Genomic DNA, 16,071 nt, shown 5'->3' with positions numbered 1-16,071 from the left:
ACGTTTATTACAGTTCACGGATTTCGATGAAGATTACATTTTTTGAAAACGAAAACATGGCGTGTCTAGAGACATACAATTATCATCGATGTCAAAATTATCACCATAACACTCACGTGTTCTCATCCTGATACACGTCCGACCGAGCCTAAAATTAGGTTGTTTTGCTTTGGGAAGGAATACACAAACGAAATTCTAACCTCCTATAAAAACTTCAGTGTACTCTGCTGTCCTTGGTTACCCTCCAGCTCCTTGCCATGTTTACTCAGCTAAGTCGGTTACCTAATGCACGGTCCCTATGGAGGGACCGTGGCCAACGTACGTTACGGACTGAGCCATGCAAATATGGCTGCCTTCGATGAGTTGCACATGGGCTTATGATCTCGGATGACATCACAAACTCGCGAGATTTGCAAGATCGATGAGAATTACGTTTGCAGTCTGCAGGATCGACGCTCACGCTCGCATTTTGCTTGTAAATCACTGTCAACTTTTTTCCCCGTACATTTTATTGTTTTATTTTTCAAAAAATAAATCTTTTTCATTTCTGGCAAGAGGGCGCTCGGAATTTACAAGAGGGCGCCACGCCCCTGTTACCTTATTCAGGGAGAACACTGAGCCCCTCCCCTAGTTTTACCGCTGTTTAGTGTTGCCGAACCGGGGGCTTATACTCGGACGAGTACGGTAATTGTTTTTGTGATTTCCTGACAACACAACACCCTCACTATGATCAAAATTGCTGAACGAAATCCCTGAAGATGTCAGTCTGAATTAGTGTTGGATTATGATTTAGGTAGGGCACTCGATCCCAGGGATCAAATTTGTTCTAGTCTGTAACTCAGAAGATTACGGAGGTGTCATAGTCTTTTGTTTTTCATCGAAATTGTAATCTTTTAAGTAAATTTCCTGGCAAGACAATCTGACGCCTGATATACCATAGGCCTTTAAGCAATAAACCTGCCAATGTGATGGTTAGAGATTTTTACCAGTTGAAGATATTGGAGCCTGCATTATACAGAGTGAACTGGTCAAAACCAAGTGGTACATGTACACATATTACTGAGTTGGATTATTGCTACTATTATTACAGTATACTGAAATTCTAGCACAAAAAGTTTAAGGTATTAGAAGTATACATGTAAGAACTCTTGCACATGTTCCAACAGTGATATATCACCAACATGTCACTTAGTTTCATGTCTTAGCCAATCAGATCGCTGTATTTTGGGTACTCCATGGACGGTATCATTAGGTAGATAACATACATATACCAGGAAAACACTGACAACTGAACAGTTTGTAATTGAATGTGTCCTATCCAATGTACCTGTGGGTTCAAGTGATGTACATATGTCAATGAAAGGACAGCTTTCATTCATTGATAAGGATCCCCGGATACTTTGAAAGGAATGTTAGGGATGATATAAATATCCAAGTTATTAAGCCATCTCTTAATAAAGACAGCAGACTGCATAAATTACCCAAAGTCTATGACCTGATTTTGATGTCACATGTCCAAAAGGTCACAATACTGAGATCAGGTCAATTTGGTAATGAAGGCTGTACTGCAGACTAAAAGATCTGTTGCTTGAGGGCGCTCTCTATGCTCCCCCCCCCCCTTGGGGGTGACAGATCTTTCAGTCTAGTTGTACTGTTAAGTTGCAACCAAAAATTTCAGTGAAAAACACTTGTCACCTGTGTAGAGATCAGACAGTACTGACACAGATGAACTTCTATGCAAAAGAGGCTTTCACTATTTTTCTAATGACTGCATAAGTCAGTTCTGTCTTATAAAATCAAAATATTATCATCAGTTTACATGTCAGTCAGTAAATATGTCTTGCTGTATAAATAAATTCCTGAATAATTATTAATACTTAATAACTATATCCCTACACCCAATGATATAAAATCCTGTCACAGCACAAAGACAATTGTACCATATGAATGATGTATGGTATAATATAGCCAATTGAATCTATGAGGGAAAACATAGACATTGACACTGGTGTACGTTGTACACTGGCCCTCCTTTCCACTGCAGCATACAACAATATGATTTGCTTACGCCATGTACAGGCAACACGTCAAAGATACCATGAGCTTGATAAAACACACTGGAAACCATTTATTATCCCTCAACTTCACAACCAACCATGAATGATGAAAAAACACTGATTCATTTTGGATACACAGTAACATTCATATTGCATCTCACAGAGTCACAGTTCTCATGCAATCATAATGTTCACTCTTTCACTCAAAGAGCGTTTGTAACTTCTATTTCATCATCAAATGGCATGATTCAGACAGATGCAGGCCAGATGGACACTCTCAAAATGGAGTTCCTGTCACATTTCTCACAATCTTTTGGTAGATACGGTACAAACACGATTGAGTGAATTCAATTAATATCACTACTTTCATAAAATTGACCAATTATGTAGGCTTTTGAAGGACGGCCTCACTGGGAAAATCAATATCTGACGAATATACATGTATTGTAATAATGTGCCTAGCAACCTGTGAGTGTATTTGTCTCTGATACTGCAATGGCAAAGTTTAATAGCTGGTAAACAACTACACTGCTGCATTCTGATAGCTGCCAATTTAACAAATTCAGGTAAATATCAATCCTTCTGAAAAACTCAACAGAAAATGATAAAAAAAGCGTGCCACATTGACTTCCCTGTTTCGTTGGTTTTATCGAGGACAATGCTTTGTTGTTGCGACAAGAAAATCATGAGTCCGATAAACATATTCAAGCATGGTTTCATATGTATCTTTCAGGCCCATTTTCTGCCTGTTTTCCGTGTTTTGTTAATTTGGAAGTGAAAAACGCTGATATCAGGACTTCGTGTCATGTTGGTTTCTAATTTATGATCATGTTGGAAGAATGGTGGATAAAATCAACGCCATTACTGTGTGTCAAAAATTCTAAAGCACAGGTCAGTCGTTGAAATTCAGTGACACTATACATGTCCTATAACCTTTACAGGCTTTAACCTTTTGAGTGCTGTAATTTTTCCAACCAACAATTTAGTGCAACATTTTACTAATTTTTAGGAATTTTTCTGTGCTTTTTTGATAATTTTGGACCAAACTGATATCACATTTCATTGGCTACAATTTTTTAAAAAATTTTGGCAAAAGTCTGAGAAAAATTGACAAGGGTATATTTCATAGAGACAAAAATTGATGTTGCACTCAAAGGGTTAACCATATGATGAACACATGGTAAAAACATGGTTACCCAATGATTATGTAAATTCATGAGCTCTGCAATTCTCAGACCTTTACACCAACAATTTCTGTTTCCAATATGGAGAAAAACAGAATGACATCACCAGACAGCAACTATAGCCAGTGATTATGACATTTGACATTGTGTAATCAAGGCTGGTGATCCATCAACACCTCTTCACAGACAATCACACACTTCAATTCACAGTATTTATTTACTATTTCCATTGTAGCATTGTCATGACATGATAAATTGTGACATACATTTGTACATAAATGGCTCGTCCATGTATAACAAGGATAACAAAAATAAAGAAATACCAGTATACATGACGAACCATACGACTAGTGGTAGCTTGTTTCTTTTTTCAAATCTGCTTACAGGAGTTGAGATGGGAGTTCTTTGAAAGCCAATGCATAATTTGTTTTGCCTGCATGTATTGTAACAACATTTTTTTTATAGGGGCAGCTTTCTATCCCTGGTTCTCACATTTGATTTGTTGAAATTGACTGTTTATGTCATTTTAGTCCCTTGTTCTCCTTTGAAAGTTGTGCACAGTTACTCAGTTTACCTACAGATAAAGCTGGTAAGAAACACCCCCTTGAAAAAATGGCATCATTAATTAACTGGCACGTGCAAGTGACTCACTTCTTCCATGTAAAATGTACATGTTATAATGTAAAACACATGTACACATCGACCTGCAGCGGTGCTATGACACATTATCTTGAACAAACTCATCCAAGAACAACTGACTCCTGTGTACAACTGTGTCCAAAATGCCATCTAATCCTGCACTTTGTCCAAAATCCTCCCGGTCACCTGTACCAGATCTAACATTATTCAAAGTTAATTTTGATGTGTTGTGGGGTGTTTGATGGAAAAGTGGCTTGGTTCAGGTCAGGGTTTTGGTTGAGGTACACGTACTTTTCCAAGAACATGTTTTATTGCCAATGTCACACTTCAAGGTCACCCAAAAGTAGCATTGTGAAGAAATGAATGTGTGCTTCGTAATGTTGAATAGAGATCATTGCTCCTTAAAAAGTCTACTTTTAGTTGTGGAAATTGGTTCAGAAAAAGTTTCTTTACATGTACATGACATGATTTTTAGCAGATATTTTACAGCCTTAGAACAGTGATGTATGGGAAAGGTTAGTTTTGCAGTGACATGGGTTTGAGATGATGTGGCATTCAATTTAATGTGCTGGGATGATGAGGTTTGCGATGAACATAGACCCTCAAGAAAAACGTTTTTGCTTGAGGGTCTGTGGGATGAAGTAATATTGGAAACACACAGTAAGGATGAAGTGGTCAGGGACAAAGTGGTTTTGAGGCTACAGTAAATGATTGTGAACTTGTACTATAGGAATTCTTTACCAATAGAAATCATGCATTTCATGAAGTTCAGTACATGTATGTATGTGGACATGTACATGTACATACTGGACTTCATGAAAGTGCATGTACACACACATGTAAAAATGTAGATGCCTTTTGAATTTGCATAACAGTATTATTGCTGTCTGTTACAAAACAAGATTGACATGATGTGCCAAGTAAATGACCATGGAATCCTTTTCACATAGATGTATTGTACTGGAAATTCTACTTTTGAGAATATATTGAATCTATAAACACAGTATGAACCGCAATGCTTTCTGCCTGACTAGAGTTACATGCATGTGTCCCTGTACTGTCTATATGTACCATAAAAATATTGAATGCACTTCAGGCAAGAGAAAATGTCCAAACAACTGCAGATGGTGACCACACAGCAGATGATATTAAATGGAGATTTCTCTGACGTCAAATTTATATCAAGGTGAAGTGATACTGAACTCTATTTCCCATTGCTATTTTTAAGTTTCCCCTTGATCAGACCGACAATGACTGATATGGAGGTTGAAAGTTCTAACAGATCACTTTACAGAAAATCTCACACTGTATACATGTATGATAACGACTTGTATCCAATACTGACCTTTGAACTTTGTGCATCAATACAGATGTTAACATTCTAAACTTATAGCTCACTGTTATCAATCTCCACACAGGGATTGAAGCGCAGTGGGGCAGCAGCGCGGCGTGGATCATTCAAACCAAGCTAGAGGGTCTCCGAATCGTTGACCATGCGCCCCCACCAATCTCTGCTGCAGGCAAATTTAAATATTCCAAACTCGGACTTCTTTCGGTCCTGCGCGCGCCCAATTGGCTAAATAAACGTGGCGGAAATATTAAACGGATAGGGGCAATCCAGCTAGAGATCGCACTTTCCGCACACAAAATAAGACATTGTACATCAATAAAAATAATAAATAATTTGCTAAAACTTTGGCAATCGCGTCTGCAAAGCTGACAGCCGTTGCAGCATACATTTTGAATCATCAATTTACATCCCTGTAACCTAGAGCAAGGTCTATGTTTTGCAAGTGTTCAGAGAATCGAGGATCGATATTGAAACTAGTGTACTATTCTTTTATCTAATTTTTTTTGGTTCGAAGTAATATATATAAAAAAGACAGAAAATGTATATCATGGAAACGCGCAATACCCAAAAAGTTGGAAAAAACCGTCGCCTGTGGCAGAGATTAGTGTGGCTACTGCTGAGACTCCCTAGCTAGGTTATAATTTTCCACGCCGCTACAATCTCTGTCCGGAGATTGCACTGTTATGTGACTAAATTAGGTCTGGGTGAAAATTTATCAGTATGGTACACAAATATATGTAGGACAACGTAACCCAATGCTTCAACTGAACTAAAGTGTAAAAGTATACTGAGAACACATACCATATTGTATTGATATGAATGAATACCTTCTACATTGACATCTTCTGTGTGGAGATTGTTGCAACTTTTGTAAATGGAAGAGCAACACTTGTATAACCATATAAACTTATGACCATGGATAATTGCAACATGTGCTTGGAAAACATGTTCATTACCTTTTTTACCAAAGATCCCTTGCCCTCTTGAGAGTTTCCAAGTGCAAAAATACGACACTGATTTGAGCTTGCGATTTGAAACCCTCCCCGCCCCATACACACAAATGAATTGCTGGCAAGGGTAGTGGAAAATATAAACTGCTGATAGGTTTGCTTAACAAAATTCAAAATCAAATGAGAACGGTGATTGATAATCGCACATACATTAAACTGTATACATAGTTTCCATGATATAACCATGACATACAGTACAGTCAATGCAAATTTGTGCAAAATAATTGAAATAGAGCAAAACCCCCTTCCCAAATGTAATGAGTTTGGTTGGTCATGCATAATTATCCACAGCCCCATCATGTTCTGTAGACATATATGACATGTATCTATTGTCCACACTCTTTATCAAAAAAAAAATAAAGCAATGTAGTCAAGCTCACCTGATGTGACATACATAGAGGAAGTGTGATAATTAAATCATTAAATCATCTTCTGTCTCATCGCATTTACAGACTAATACATCATGCAATATCAAATTTCAAATTCCATTAGTTCTAACCTTGCCAAAAACTATGTACATGTTATGATACATCATGTTTCTGGTTTTCATCTTCTATTGTCAATTCTCACACCAAATCAAGCTAAACTTTTGTTGGCATATCATTATTTTTTTGAGAAGGATGGACTCTGGTAATTTACCAGGTAACCAGACATATAGATCTGGTTCCCCTTGTCATATCAATGCAATTGTATTATGGAACACAACAAAAATGGTACCAGAGTTTCTAAATCATAGACATAAACCTATTTACTCCACCTTAGCAAATACACTACATCTTTAACCCTTTCACCACCATGGTTTGTCCCAAATCCATTGTTTTCTATGGTAAAGTTGGACCTCTATACAGGGAACTGGGGTGAAAGGGTATAAGGATTACTTGGTACTGTGCATGTTTAAAAGTGAAGTAGCTGGTTCTGACCACAAAAATGTGGCAAGCACTCCCATTTCCTCCAAAATGTCCATCTTATTCATAGGACATCACTAAGTTACTTAAACCACGGAACACTTGAAACCACCTGCATGTCTAGTCACTGGCAAGAAGGATGTAAAACTACTGTGCAGTACTGAACACTGACATTCTTGGTGAGTATCTGATCAAAGGAACACAACAACCACAAAGCAATGGTGAATCATACTAATGCTGCTATACATGTACTGTCATAGCCTGATTGTATAAATTTTAAGTAGATTCCAGTGTTTTTGCTAAGGATCGGGAAGATAGGGATTTGGTTTTGTAACCCGGTAAATTTCTGTTGACCTTTATGCTGATTGCATGTATATCAGGGAGAACCCCTATTAACATGATCAGATGACAGGGAAACGTGCTGAAATTCTCCTGGGGTGGGGATACGGATACCATCTTAAATACACTGGACACACACACACACACTTATAATGTGAACATGTCCTGAAATGAACATTTCATGAAGTAATGGTTTCACCTGACATATTGTTTTATATAATTCTGTCTAGTGTACGAAGACCTGTGATCATTTGGCAGGAAAGGTGGGTGTCAGAGTGGATCCACTTCCATGTATTATAAACCATACGATACAAATCATCCCATATTTCACACCTCAGAGAGCTGATATGAAGGATGTAAGACTTTTTACTGTAACTGACATGACACTATCACTGATCATAAACAAAATGGATTGCTATAAGTATCATACAGGTACATCAACACAAAGTCTGAAACAAGGAAGTTGAGTTATAGAAACAAAACACTCGTTACATTGGTTTGTGAATGTACTTTAGACTTTACAGGTGGGCAAAAATAATATGCAATGTGTTCTGAACTCCTGCTATGCCAAAATAATGTATTCAATGCCTTGATTTGCAAGGAATTACTGGGTGGAGCTCAAATTTGTATCATGACATCTTATACATCGACATGTAACTTCTAAATTTAACCAAATAATTTTCAAAAATAGGGAAATGGAACTCAAAAACTGTCATATAAACACCTATTCATTGACGTCATTTTGTCATACCTAAGTCGGCTATATTTTATTTTCCTGATTTTTCACCCTTAAGTTCAGCTTTGTCCTACTTATATACAACGTACACAGTGTATGCTGCTGATCCAAAATTGTAAATCACATAATATTTTATAGTATACCTCAGTTTTCACTCAGCACAGTGATTGTAGTGGTGGGTTTTTGAGATTTTTTCAAATTCATAAAAGTCATGAACGTATATATAGCAACATACATTGTAGCCAATGAACGATCTTTTTTTTGGCCTAACATCTCGGGTCAGTAAGTGCACAGACATTAGTGTCAGACATCCTAATTTTGAGGTGAAAAGGTCACATATAGTTACTTGATGAACAGAATTTTTCCACACACACCTGTCACATATTTTCTGCCTCAACCTTTCAGTGTCACCACGATATATTTGACGGCAAGTTTCACTTCATGCACTCCTGACATTTCGTACCAAAAAATATGACAAGGTCTACATGTACCTGATATGGAAACTCTACCCACACGGTGACATCCACACTAGTTTATAGCATTTGTCCCTGTAACCCTGACCTGATAGGAACCGATTCATGCATGTATCACAGCTGTATTCAAATTTTAAGATCGCCCTCATTGGGCATGACTCATACTGAGCAGAGTTTTTCCTCCCCATTCAGTGACCCTCTCACTTGGGTCATTTGAAATGACAGTGCCTTTTTGTTGGATGTTACTGACATATTTCTATTGGTTTTCAGCGGCATGACTTCCTATGAAGGTTCAGTAGTTCAGTTCTGTTGCAGAGGTTGGGAAACATTTGGCAGAATGTACAAGAAACCGGTGCAATAGTTTTTGTTGATGACTTTTGACTGTTTTAGTATACCAGGGTACATGTATGTACTAAATAGTTGGAAATAAGGTAAAATGATCTGTGAAGAAGTTTGTTAGTATTCCTGACTTGGCATATGGAATAAACTCAAATCCATAGTTGTCAGAGAAGTTTCCAATGTAGATAGCTTTCAAGGGATTTAAACATCCTAGAAGATATTCTGTTTTATTTGGTGACAGTCAGATGGTAATGTTTCAGCGTTCTTGAGCCGTTTTATGATAGCTATCCTTTGATTCTTCGTGACAGGCAAAGCTACATGTTCATTTGTCGTATAAGACTGAGAGTTCATAACTATAAAACCCTGTATTGAGATGTGTGACATGACATTTGGAAAATGATAGACATCCTTGAACAAAGAGAAACTTCCTTGTAATAGTGATATATGGGATACCCTTCAATTTCCGTTACACTGTTCAAACAGGGCTTGAGCAGACTGTAAAATTGAATACCGAGAGCAACGTTCATTCAATACAACTACAGGGCATTAAAAATGCATGGTAACTGATCTGAATTCAGTGCATTAAAGCAATTACAAAGCTATTGGCATAACGATATGAAGCCACATGCAGTGGACAATATACCACTGTCTGCAACCGTTAGAGTCTATGGGTAATGTGGATGAATTGTGTCAGCACTCAGAGCCTATCAATATGAAGTATTACTACGATAAAACCAACATTGATAACCAAAATGCTGACAATCTACTTCTGTTATTAAAAATTTTCATTCTACAGGGTGATTATTTTCAGTAAATTGAAACATTCGAATGGATAACTGCATTATCACTTTGTAGGCTGCACACCTTTCTTAAGGCAATGCACTTGGGAAATGAACAGTTTTTCTCTCTGGTCTGCCTTAACCCTTTTCCTGCCAGACAGTATTAAGACTATTACTTCCCCATCAGCCAAGTCAGTAAAAAGCAGTATTGAGCCAAAACATGACGTATTTTCACCCGCTTGGCTTGGTATGTTATAGCATCTTTAGTCCAAAAAAATCAAGTTTACAGTATTTATGTTTTCAACAGCCTTCAAATGTACAGTATTATGTTAAAATACACCATATGGAATATGTTGTGTTTCGTTAATTTTAACCATCTTGACCTGGTGGTGAAATATGGACTTGGCAGGAAAAGCCTCTGCCTTAATGAGTCTCAATTATTACACTCTCAATGCCTGGTTACGTCAGAATAAATTTACAACATGCATATGCATACGCAGACATGTACAATATAATGCACACTCACATATAACTAGTATTTAGCATGGAGGTCATAGCATACTGACAGTCAGTACTTTAGACCAACATCTTAATCACACATGTTCACACACAAAACACACATGTACATGTATATGTATATCTGGATGAGTATGTACACTGCACTGCTTGTAACCATATGTACCATGTTACAAACATTGTTGGAACATGTACATTATGATCCAATTGAAATTTTTCTCATCTCAGCATATCAATTTCCTCCAACCATCCCTCCAGAAGCTTTGCCATGGATACATGTATTTCCGGCAAGACATGACAAACCTATTCTTCAAAATCTTTAGACATTTCACTTTAAACTGGGTGTCTATATCACTTGACCAAATTGCAAAAAAATTTTTTAAAGAGTTCAACCGGCTGTCCTCAAGACATATTTCACCGAAACTTTTTTGAAATATAAGGATTGTGTAATCAGCAATGTAATTTGATATCACACTGTATTTTACTTTAGATCAGAACATTCACATTTGTGAGGAAAGAATGCTCAGAAAAAAGTCAAAAACATCAATTAAAATTTATCCAACAGTGACAAATTGCATGATGTAATAATGCAGAAAACTTACGTATTTCATTACCATAATATTTATTACCTGACCTTATAAACCCTTAAAAAGCTGCATATTGTATTATTTTTTACTTGACACTTAAAAACTGACTGAACATTGGTATTTGTGGAATTCACCACTTGATGGATTCTATTGTCGAAGTACAGGATAGATGCAAATAATCATTATTTTGGGGTTAAATGAGATAATGCAATGTTTTCCCTTTGGTGTCAAAGCGATTATTCCAAAGACCCTTCATAAACCTGCTTTGTCTGCAACAACCAAGTAATGCTAGTTAGGAATATCCATGTATGCATTTATACTAAGAAACCATTACCATTGGTACTGATCCAATTCATTGACATGGTTGAAAAAAACACACAACATCTAATCATCACAGATTATATTTTCAATGATTTACGAAACATTTTTAACTGAGAGCAGAATCAGCCTTGTTGCCAGGTTGTGCCAGATACATGTAGAGCATTGACTTTGTTTGGCATTTGCTAAACACAGACTTGGGGAAGTTGTGAACTATTGACGATGTTTGACAAAGCTAGGGGAAGGATTGGAGGCCAAAAGTCTTGACAATTTAAAGTATGTACATGTATACATTATAATGTACAAATATTAAACTCCTCAAACAAAATTCCTATTATGCGTTAAAAATCAGGAACTTGAACTGCAAAGCAATTTTCCGTCTCTACACAGTGAGCATATATTGGTACCATGTGGCTATGTCATATACATGTACATGCACACATTTGACCTTTGTCATTCAACAGTTTCCTCATTAACAATTGCACATACAGTGTTTCATCTAGGATGGCATCAAAGGGGGATTGTCCCCTTTGCTAGAATATTTGGGGGATTTCACCCTGTTTGTGTGTTCTATTTATAGATCTGAGGTGTGACAAACATAATTCCATGGGGCACTGGACCCCTTGACAATTTGCCAGGGGGGTGCCAACATGTCAACAAAGGGTGAATCACCCATCACCCTGTCTTGGTGAAACACTGCATACATGTACACATTTGCAATGAGCCAGTAGATGATAATGTATGCATGATATACTGGATGAGCTGTAGGAACTGATATTTTCAAATTTATGGCAGAGTCTCTTTGTTTTTCAAAGTGCTCTATAATGCAATAATAAAAGAGGAACAGTACTGTGTGTTATTCTTATCACGCAGAATTTAAAATGCAAAATAAACTTTCATTTTAAGTGTTGTTTCTTAAACATCATCAGTATGGGCTGACCTGCACTGAAGTTTTCACATTTCATATATGAAGTTTGTATTCTACAATTTGCATTCTTGGGACACTTTGAATACCCAGTGAGTTTAGGTCTCCCTTTTTTCAAAGAAAAAACTCTGAAATAGCTTCATTTGCTTTTCTGTAAGTAACAAATGTACATTCTCAGTCAAAATGTATCTGTATTCGGGCATTGCCAGGTTGTGAGATCACTAAATTAAGGTTCAGTGTTCTTTGGTAAATAGCATGACTGGATGTACATTCTTCATTCATAATTCTAAGCAAAAAATCTTGTTGAAAAGTATGACAGTTCCTGAAACACATCCATAGTATCGTACATGTTACATGTATGGGGCAGCTTGTCAATATCTGAGTGAGAGGTGTCTGCATTCCTACATTCCTGGCGAACACTTTCAGACAAAAGAGGAGGACAAAAACGTGACCTACTTTCCAGTCTCTCTGAGAAACATTTCAAGACTCCAGTAAACTGTCATAAAAGGGTCTCTAAGCCAGACTGAACAAGTATGTACAGTAGGTGTAAACTGACCAATACTTCGCAGAATTCAGACATGTCTACCGGTATGTAAACACTGCGTTCAAGAAGACGGAAGTATTAGAAAACTTCACTCAAGTGGGGTTGTGATGGACGTGACGACCCACCCACTAGACATACACAAACTAGACTATACAAGTCACTTTATTGGACATAGACATTACTGAAATAGCAGTATTTATAGCTATGTAAAGTACAATCTGTTCTAAGTCTGCTTCTAGAACTTCCATACATTCTATCCCACTCACGTTTATATTCTAATTTGGTCCAATCATAATTTCTTCAGTGACTGATGTAACCTTGCATATTCAGAAAACAGGAAAGAGTGATGCAATGCAAAAAGAGTTCCAATGATTTTATCAACTTATGAACTACATTTATCTGAGTCAAAACCTAGCATTCTGAATCTGATGATTAGTTCTGACCTTCACTATGACTTTCAATGAGTCAGACTAAAATTCTACAGAATGCCTGTTTTAATTATGTTGCTGTAAAATATTTTAACGTACAACTACTGCTATTAGCCTGTTCACCCCAATTTGCTGAAAACAGGTCCACAATCATCATTGATAACAATGGTTTGGACCAAACCATGCTGGTGAAAGGGTTAACGACTGAAACAATTTGCATTTCATATTTGAAGTGAAGTTACTCTAACAAATCTAAACAAGTCATTTATATTTCTGTAGAAAGGAAACTAGAGACAGTTACTACAAGACTTGTTTGAAAATCTTATAAGACATGTCAATCGGAAGATGAAGGTATGGCTGTCGTATCTACACACCTGAAGGAAATCTGAATTCTTCAAATACCACTATTTTTAAGGAGTGTTATCATAAGATATGACTAAACAAAACCATCTGAGACATGTAAATCTTTCAATTACATGTATACTATTAAACTTTCCATACATGACACTGAGTTTGTCGGACACCTGTGAAAAACTGAAAATGTCAACAAAATTTACATGAGCAACATAGTAATACAGAATTATGTACCAATCTTTTACAAGAACTATAGTAATCACCATTGATAAAATTGTTTTGTAATCTTTGGTTACAATCTGCGAAATGTCCTGGTGACTGACAATGACAAGCAAGACAAACATGATGACAAATGATAAAACTGTAAAGTCAGATAATGTCACACGGAGTTATATCTACACTTATACAGGTGCACAAGTACCACTTGATGATCATGTCATGTATTGCAAGAAATTTAAACTATCTATGTTATTTGAAGATAAGTACAGGTAGCCTACATTCTTTAGTCAGCTTAAACTAAGACCATCAAAGACACATGAAGGTCAAGCGTGTACATACTGTAAATGTATGTACACATACATGTACATACATTTCTCTCCCCTAATATAGTATCACTTTAACCTATGAAAACAGTACTAAAAAACACTGTGAATGTACCTCCTTTGCTCTTATTCAAAGCTTTACACTACCTTTATCAAATTTTAGCATAATTCTATCATAATCTCACATGGCATTGAACCTTTCAGAGGTAAATGAAATGAAATGGTTTAATCTTCCTCTGACACAACTTTATGAGTTTCCTTACATACAGGGCTAGCCACCCATGACATCACTACAGTGTGCATTTACTGAGTGTCATGTAAATTGACCAAAATCTGGGATGGCACAACTTCAATGCAACAAGTCTTATGCAACTGGCTGTTCTCCAAATTACAAAAGCACCAAACTATACACCTGATCTTGAATGACTCACTAACTCATTGAACAACTCTACACCAGTTTGTTTGATTGACTTCAACAGCAGTAACTAATGGAAGCGGCTAAAGAAACAAGTTGAAATGTCTTGTTTATCCTGCAATTTTTATCTAGTAACTAATGACAGCTCTTTCCCTACAGGGACAGCATTCTAATGACAGCCAGACACAGCAACCCCTATCTTAGCATCTGAGCATAAATACAGATGATTTAGAATTCTACCTGGCAGTGTTACTGGTAGTGACTGCTAAAATTCACACATTTACTCCCTGACTGAAAACATTTATCACAATCAACAACCGCCTCAGGCTGCTAAAAATGATCAGTTTTGGAAGAGACAAGAGCAAATATTCCATTTTCTGAAAGTACTGCAACACAATTATCTGGACGCCTTTGGCAGAATTATGTCATCTTTTATGAACACTAAATTTAACACTTATATTTTATCTTTTGGGTACCTTATTAGGCTGTCTGATATCATATGATACAGAGAGTCTATAAATGATGATAGGATGTGCTGACTACACTATGCCATATAATGAGATTTTGAACAATGCACAAGTACAGGCAGTCCTTTTTACACACAGTACTATCTGAATTGAAGTTTAGACCATACTGCAGGGCTGGAGACAATGAAATCTTCAATGCTGATATAAAATTTAAAATGATTTCCTGCGACAGTCTGCACACAGACTGTATATCAATACAATGGCATACATACATGTACAACAGAAAAATACATGTACGAAGTCCTGTAGAACAAGAAAATAAATTGGCTGTAGAGAAACTCTTACCTAAAGTACAACATGTACAGTGTACCTTCATGGAAGGCTATGTAATAAATACAGGATACAATACATGCTTGAGGTCGATGACTCACAGCGTAGAGCAGTTCCTGTTTTGTCATTTTTCATTTGTCTAGACAATTTTGTTCATTATTCGGATCACAGTCATGACTGCCAATTTAATGATGTGTATGTGCATATTTTTCTACTTATATTCATTACGACTTCCAAGGAAAAGGGAAATAAATGTTCAGAAAGAGGAAAGCTAGTTTTTCCCAATTTTTGATAAATGTGAAAGATGTGGCCGAGTTCAAAGGTCACTCTGTACCTTCTTATTATGCACTTGTTTTGGGATTGGAAACCCAGCTTTTATATGCTTGTTAAATGTAGTTACATTATTCAAACAAGTGCTAGTGTGGACAGTTCAGTTATTTTATTGAAGTTACAGCTAAAACACATGCTAACTTAGAATGTTGAGATTTATAAGAATATATTGCAGAGAGCAATGTCTTTCACATTGGCATTATTTGTTTTGACATTTCTGTCAGCAGGATAGCATGTACCTGTCACTGCATGACATCAATTGTGCCAATACTCCCTAAAATTTGGAAACACAGGAAAGCTTTCCTTACGTCATATATCTCATTTAGAGAACTATGGGTGGCACACATTTGGCACTGTCACTATAAATACAGTCAAAGAGTTGCTGGTCTATTTTTAAATGACTGAGACAGTTGCGGTTAGATGCAATTACTTTTTGAATCATCTTTGATTTGAGTGACTCAGTGATTGATAAACCGGAAGTACATGTATGCCACATTTGACCT

At 36.7% G+C, this 16,071-nt stretch overlaps 1 protein-coding gene across 3 annotated transcripts in view; it reads right to left on the bottom strand.

The window, feature by feature from the left end:
- LOC139119424 (serine/threonine-protein kinase PAK 2-like) overlaps positions 1–16,071 on the bottom strand; it is a 48,899-nt gene that overhangs the window by 19,449 nt on the left and 13,379 nt on the right. The window contains exon 1 of one of the 3 annotated variants that reach the window (XM_070683235.1): positions 15,254–15,296. The exons of the other annotated variants lie outside the window; for them this stretch is intronic. The gene's annotated coding sequence lies outside the window, so the exon portion shown is untranslated. Of the gene's footprint in view, positions 1–15,253; positions 15,297–16,071 lie in introns of those variants that run through there. 3 annotated transcript variants of the gene reach the window in all.

Source organism: Ptychodera flava, chromosome 19 (genome assembly GCF_041260155.1).
Source record: "Ptychodera flava strain L36383 chromosome 19, AS_Pfla_20210202, whole genome shotgun sequence".
NCBI lineage: Eukaryota > Metazoa > Hemichordata > Enteropneusta > Ptychoderidae > Ptychodera > Ptychodera flava.
Note: the sequence above shows the minus strand (reverse complement) of the source record. Positions and strands in the feature narration are given on the sequence as shown.